The sequence below is a fragment of the Elgaria multicarinata genome, chromosome 4, assembly GCF_023053635.1.
Source record: "Elgaria multicarinata webbii isolate HBS135686 ecotype San Diego chromosome 4, rElgMul1.1.pri, whole genome shotgun sequence".
Taxonomy (NCBI): Eukaryota; Metazoa; Chordata; class Lepidosauria; order Squamata; family Anguidae; genus Elgaria; species Elgaria multicarinata.
In genome coordinates this window covers 101,584,418-101,592,013 of record NC_086174.1, presented here as the reverse complement: position 1 = coordinate 101,592,013, position 7,596 = coordinate 101,584,418, and the positions used below count along the sequence as shown (strand labels likewise).

Genomic DNA, 7,596 nt, shown 5'->3' with positions numbered 1-7,596 from the left:
GAAGGCCTTTTAAAGACTAAATTGTAAGTTTTTTTAAAAAAAATTTTTTTTTTGTAAAAGCATTTAGGGGGGCACAGCAGATTGGGGGGCAGCCCTCCCCCATCCCATCCCTGGCTACAGGTCTGGCAAGCCTTGATTTTGATATTTATTTCATTTAAGGTCCATACTAGTACCATACTGCCTTTATACAAATCTATGGTGTGACCACACTTAGAATACTGTGTACAGTTCTGGTCACCACACACCTAAAAATGGATATTATGGAACTGGAAGAAGTGCAGAAAAGGGCAACTAAAATGATTAAGGCGCTGGAGCATCTCCCCTATGAGGGAAGGTTACAATAACTGGGGTTGTTTAGCGTGGGGAAAAGGAGGCTAAGGGGAGACATAACACAGGTGTACAAAATTATGCATGGTGCTTCTTCTTTTCCACTCTCCCTCAGTGGCGCATAAGGTGCTAAGGCCAATTCCCAGCTGGCGACCAGCACCACGCACCATCCCGGCATGGCCTCCATCTCCGAGCTCACCTGCATCTACTCAACCCTCATCCTCCACGACGATGACATCACCGTCACAGAGGACAAAATCAATGCCCTTCTCAAAGCAGCTGGAGTTAACATTGAACCTTTCTGGCCTGGTCTGCAAAGGCTTTAGCCAACATTGATATTGGAAGTCTCATCTGTAACGTAGGAGTTGGTGGTGGTGCTCCAGCTTCTTCAGGCCCTGCTGGTGGAGGGGCACTGGCTGGTGGTGCTAGTCCTGCTGAGGAGAAGAAAGAAGAAGAAAAGAAAGAAGAGCCAGAAGAATCTGATGATGACATGGACATTGGTCTCTTCGACTAAGCTAACTTTTTGTGCTCTTTGTAATAAAGATACAAGCTTGTGTAAATGAAAAAAAAAGCATGATGTGGAGAATGTGGGTAGAGAGACATTTTTCTCCCTCTCTCAAAATACTAGAACCAGGGGTCATCCCATGAAGCTGATTGGTGGGAGATTCAGGAAGAATAAAAGGAAGCACTTCTTCACACAGCACATAGTTAAATGATGGAACCCACTACCATAAGTTGTATGATGGCCACCAATTTGGATGGCTTTAAAAGGGGGTTGGATAAATTCCTGGAGGCAAAGGCTATCAATGGCTACTAGCCCTGATGGTTATGTGCTATCTCCAGTATCCAAGGCAGTAAGCCTGTGTGCACCAGTTGCTGGGGAACACGGGTGGGAGGGTGTTGTTGCACCATGTCCTGCTTTGTTGGTCCCTGCTCAACAGCCATTTGGCCACTGTGTAAACCGGTGCTGGACTAGATGGACGCTTGGTCTGATCCAGCATGGCTCTTATGTTCTTATTACTAGGGATGCTAGCTATTCTCTCATGGTATATCTAAATTAATTCTTGCAGCTACTTGCCCTGCTAATAATTTAACCATAACGTTCTTTGGAAAATGTGTTCCATGTATTCCCTTCATTATTTATTAAATGCTCCCCTCCCCTAATAACCCAGAGCATTGCATAATGTCCTGGCTTTTTTGCTTGACCTACTTGCTCCTTTTTGGCATTAGTATATAGCGTCAAGTTCAACCCAACGAAACTCTCAGGATAGATAAGGGTTTGGCTGAGGAAAGTTGGAAAGGAGAACAGAGAAACAGGTGCTGTTCATTTACCCAGCTCAACAAAGCACACAGATGTGTAAATGCTTAAACATTGAAAAGTCTCTCATTTTAAAATGGAAGGCAGAAACGCTGAAGAGACGCGCCTGGAGACAGCACACATTTTCCCTCTTTCTGGCATTGTTTGAATCCGTCTGGGAGAAGTGCAGAAGAAATTCCTGCATGCAGGATGCCGTATCATCCTGTAATTGGCTTCTCTGATCTTTCAACAACAACAACAACAAAAGGATGGATATGGAACCCTTCCAAGATTAATAACTGTACATCTGTTAGTTTAAGGGAGAAGCAGATTTGTGATCAATAGACCGACACATGTATCTGAAGTGATCGGTGGCACTGAATGAATCTAACCATGTAATTACAGAAAATGGGCCTTTTTACAAGTCATCTGTGCCTCTCTGCTTCTATGATGTTTGATTCCACTGCAATATTCTGAGTGTTCCAAAGTACACATTACAGCAGCCTAATTTTTTTCTTTGGATGGGCTTCTTGTTAACCATTTATTCAGCTGCAAAAAGAGGAGATAGGCAATATCATGTAAAGTGTTAGCACTACAAAACTTCAAAAATTCACATACGCACATTTTTAACAGAAACGTTTGTCTTGGGTTTGTCCCCTTCCACAAGAGTGAGTGTATAAATGTGATATCACTAGAGATTTACAAATCTGCCTATATCTGGTCCAAGCAAAGTCCATTGAGCCCCAAGAGGGAAATCCAAACATCTTGGAGCTCAATAGATTTCTCCAGAACCCCTCGCTTGGTTTGTGGATTTTGGCTTGATTTATTTTTCTCTAAAAAAGGCAACATATACAAATTGCAACTGCAATTCATGCATAACTAAGCACTTTGCCGTGTGTCAATACAGCCATATCTTGTTGTTTTTAGAGAAAGAGAATATAAGCCATGCACAACCCACCCCCCTTTCTCCCTGGCAGTGCTCCACTGCAGATTCCGCAGAGTGGATCCTTAGGAATCCAATGGCCTTTCAATCTGTTAAGGATTTCTCCAGCATCTCTAGCTGTGACAACTACGCTTAGAGAGAGAGAGAGAGAGAGAGAGAGATAGAGAATTGATTTGTAAGTTGTAGTCAATTGGCACAAGACTGCATGAGGCAGTGGACAACTTATAGCCCTCCCCTCCATTTAGGTACAGAAACCAACTAGACTTGTAGTTGAGTCTCAGTTCTACCTAAGTAATAGAACAGCAACCTCCATAGCAGAATAGCTCAGGAGGTACAAGGCAGGCCAGACACAAATCTCCCTTCTAACACCTTGCTGCCACCACCCCCACCACCCGAAGCATCTGCTGCCTGATGCAGACTTCTCCATCTGCCTAATGGTACGGCCAGCCTAGTAGTAAAGTTGGTTAAGATTAAAGCTGAATCTAGGCAAGATGAAAGAGATGCTTGTGAAGATGTTCACTAGCTGTGATTTATTTTATGAGAGAGAGAGAGAGAGAGAGAGAGAGAGAGAGAGAGAGAGAGAGAGAGAGAGAGTTTTATTTTTCTTCTTTGAGGTGCCCAGATAACATCTTGTTATAGGGTGCCTATAAATAAGTAGTAAGAAAAAATGAACCTGGTTTGTTGGAGAAATTGACTTGCAGTGATAAGAGGGTTTACTGTTTCCCTATCTGCTCGAGTAAAGGGCAGGGGGCGAGATATGCTATTTGAGAAGACTGGTGTTTTCACTAGAAATCACCTTTATTGTCCCTCACTAGGTGTGGAGCTAATCCTTTTCTAAAAAGGACTGACCTTGCAACATTAAACCATGCTTTTGAAAATCCTAGGCTTGACTACTGTGCATGTGAGGCAGCCCTTGGGGACAACTCAACTGCAGGTGATGGAGAATAGGGCTGCACTTCTCTTGACTGCTCACATGCAGCCTATTCTAAGCCAGCTGCTAGTTACCTTCTGGAGTAAATTGAAAGTTCTATTTTTTAACTGTTAAGGTCTGACATGACCTGGATCCATCTTACTTGAAAGATTGCTTCTCCCAGGAGATGGGACCACATGACAATTGATATTAGACCAGATAGCGGTTCTTGCAGTTTCATCAGTATTTTGGATTAGGATGGCAGCAGTTAAAGTAAGGTCTTTACTGTGGTAGCCCCCAGACTTTGGAATACCCTGCTGACAGGATAAAGAAATGGCTCGTTTCTGTTATGGTTTCAGGAAAAAGTCATACAACCTTTTAAAATTATTTCTTGACATTTTAATGACTTCTTGACATTTTAATGACATTGTAATGATTTCTGTGGCAATTCTGTTTTTGGCTTGTTTACTTGTTTACTAGTTTTGCTTTTTGTTTCTGTAATACATGTGTGCTTTTTTAAAAAAAAAATGTACTCCAAATATTTTAAATGAAAGGAAATGCAATAACTTCCCCCCTTTTTTACCTCTGCTGTATTTCCACCGACTGCTCTTTCTATGCCATACAGAAAGGGTTGCCATAATTTATTTCATATCTGACATTTGTAAATGGAAGGGCCCCATCTTTTTCTTTTTTAATAGCTTCTACCATAACTATACAATGTATGGTCCAAGTCGCCAAATACAACATACCAAACCTTGTATTGGGCCTGCCAAGCACTCCACAGTCCCACATTACTGCCATCTGAGATTAAACTACACCATGCACTGGCAGGGGAGGATTAAACCTTCTCTCCATCTGTTCCTCCCCCCTGAAATCCCCCCCATGTATGTGGGGGTATTATAAAAAAGTTCTCCACTGTGGTCAATGGAGACTTTTTCTATTTATTCCTTTTTAACCCATGGGTATAGAAAATGGGGTCGGCAGAAAATGGGAAGAAGGCTTAATCCTGCTGCATACTTGTCTGAATTGTCCCCACTCACATTTACACTAAAGTAAGTAAGCTATCACGCTCAGCTCCACACTACACAATTTATGTAATGTGTAGTTTGACCCTGAGGCAGGGTAAAAGATGAAAGGTATATCAGGACCCTGCTGGATGACCATACATGGCTAACAGGGCTGTGTTCTTTAATTTGGGAGTTCACAAGCTGTAGAAGATGGTTTTACCCCTTCTGTCCCTACTGTAAAGATGGGGATAGGGACCAGGGATTCTTCCTCTCTCATTGTGCGGCAGTGACGGAGATAATATAGTAATGTGGAGGCTGTAATAGATGGGGGGAAGCAGTGAAGTGACAGAGACCAGGGTAGACTTCCAAAAAGCCTCATGGACAAGGGAAACAAAAATGGCCAAGAGCCTGAGGAGCCTTCATTACTGCTGTAGAGATATTTGTTTTTATTTAGTGTGGGAGATTTCTAGTTTAGTTCTTGGCACATTTCTTAAAATGGCAGCTGTCACAACCCAAAGTGAATGATCGTGTATTTATTGAGCATTAAGCTTAATATAATTGTGAAGCTGCAATTTGGGCAGTTTGTTCCAACTCTGTTGGAAATATAATAACAATAATATGTGTATAGAAGTGTTGGCTTTTATAGATGACCTTTTAAATAATATCAAGGAAGACATTGCAGTAATGGCTCTGCTCTATCATTTCTTATCACACTGCTGAGGAATCTTTTGTTTTTTTATGAACTCTATTAATATTTTTATCTACTTTATCTTTCCCCCCTTTTTTTTAAGGCAGCATTCTGGCCTCTGAACAATAGTCTTTCAGCATTTCACTGGCATTTACTTTTAATTTGTAAAAGCCAAAGTGGTGTATCAGTTTTCATGTTTCACTAATAGACTGGATGAGTAAAAAAGTTCTTCAGTTCTACACAGCTTTTCAGTATGGGAACCAACTACACGTTGCTGCTAATATAAAATTTTTCACACACTGGCCCTAGAAAACCAAATACTGACATTTTCCCAGCAAAACACCAAGATATGCAGTTCATCCTTCCCTCCAGGAGTGCCATGGTCCTGATCTAGGTCAGAACCATGCATGCATACTGAGTAAAATAAATAAATAAATAGCAGGCTTAACTACACCTGCACAATTAGTAGAACATGTAGATTGGTCCTTAGTTCATATCTCATCTATGGCCCATATCTACAGCAACAGATTTCAGAGGAAGGGTTAAAAATACTTTGTTTTGTAATTGTAGATATTTTCAGAAACCTATGTCCCCTTGTTAACAAGGGCACTCCCAGACAAAAGACTTTTCATTCCCCTGTTCGCAGTTGGATGCATCAGACTTTGGTTTTGATGGAAAGGTTGTGCACATTTTCCATTTAGCCATCCTTCTTCTCCCCAGGATCCCTGCCTGCAAGTTACTCTTGCTTACTTTAGGTTAAAGTAAACCCAGCACCATTATACAAAGCCTGTCACCAATGATAAACAACTGAACTACTTGGGTCTATCCCTTGAATGTACTGGGATATTCATTTGTACCAATTCACATACCACCACCAAACTTTTAATCCTTCTGCTTAGATCCTTTTTACCTAAGGTTCCTGCCCGCCCCCCTCCTCCATATGCTTCTCTGCAACAAGTACTGGTTTCTGGTGGCTTCCCCAATGAGACATTATATCAGGTTTGTAATTTGTTCATGTAGCTGATTCAGAGCTTCTAGCTGTGCCAAATTATCTCGTATGTGGAGGACAGCCTTTTCCAAGAGGGACCTTATTCTGTTATTGCCTAGGGCAAAGCCCTACTGCATTCTTCTTGAGTTCAGTCGGGTCTGGATTTCACATTAAGTGTGTTGCTGGATCAGTCAGCACTGAACCTGCCAAAATTTGCTTTTGCTGGCTTTTTTTTCCCAGGCAACTTAAAAGTGATGCCTTCATACCCAGCTTAAGCCTGTCTGAACACAATGCACAAAGCTGGAATAGCCTTCCCACTCACATTGTGTCAGATAACATTACTTATTCGGTCCAATATACCAGTTTGTCAAAACTGCAATTTACATGATATCTGAGAATGTGGAGCTGAATGGATTCTGAATTATTTAGTCCTAGAGCTCAGCCAAAAATAGTTACTGTTTTATGTGAACATTTTCAGCAGCATCAAACTCCTCCCCCCTCCCCCGCTTGTTGATGATTTTTGGTGATTACTTTCAAAGTAATCACCAATGAAGAATACCGTAATTCGAATGGCCAATGAAGAATGCCATAATTCGAATCAAGTCTGTTTGCTCTTGCAGCATCAGCACCTACATAATATTGTGATATCATTATATTGACTACAAGATCCCTGATTGGCTAGTAAAACCCATGTGACAAATCTAGGAAACATTGCCTTCACTCTCAATTGACTTTGTCCTTTGTGAAGTCAGCACTTAGCCAAATCTGATCGACTGTGATGTGTCATGATGTCATCACATTTATTATCCAACCCATGCTGGGATTGCCTACATGAGTAATATAGGAAAGAAAAAGAAACCCTAACAAAGAAAAAAATAGTGCCAAAATAACAGCAGCTACAGAAAACAATGGTAGCAAATATGATTTGTATATAGGCAAATATCACAATTTAACTGTTATTCAGAAATAATTCACTCCTTCCACCAGCTAATTTCTGCCTAAAAACTGAAATTATAGAAAATTTAGTACACCTCTGTAAACATATTATTCTTAGTTCTTATTCACATTAGCATCAGTAACTATTCTAAAAAAAAACACCCAAAAAACACCACTTCAGATCAATTGGTATCTGTATTTTAGGGGAATTCTGTATTCTGGGGAATTTCCTAGTCTCTCTGGTCCCTTAAGTTCTTAACATTTCTGTGCAGCTGACAACATAGTAGCTGACTGTTCTGCCACCCTAGAAGAAGAATGCATGAGTCACATTTCCAGCTGGAGGAAAACTTAACAGTCATTGTGCCCTGTCCAAATGATGTCCAGGATATGTTAATATTGTGTTCTGCAGACCTCTGGACTGATTACAATTGGGTGAACAGTGATGACAGAATCTAACTTTTGCCACATGAAATCTCTCATGCATTCACTGAGCAGATGAG

General features: G+C 41.0%; 1 pseudogene; it reads left to right on the top strand.

The window, feature by feature from the left end:
• The first annotated feature begins 503 nt into the window (after window positions 1–503).
• Window positions 504–898, top strand: LOC134398457 (large ribosomal subunit protein P1-like; annotated as a pseudogene).
• Window positions 899–7,596: the final 6,698 nt, after the last annotated feature.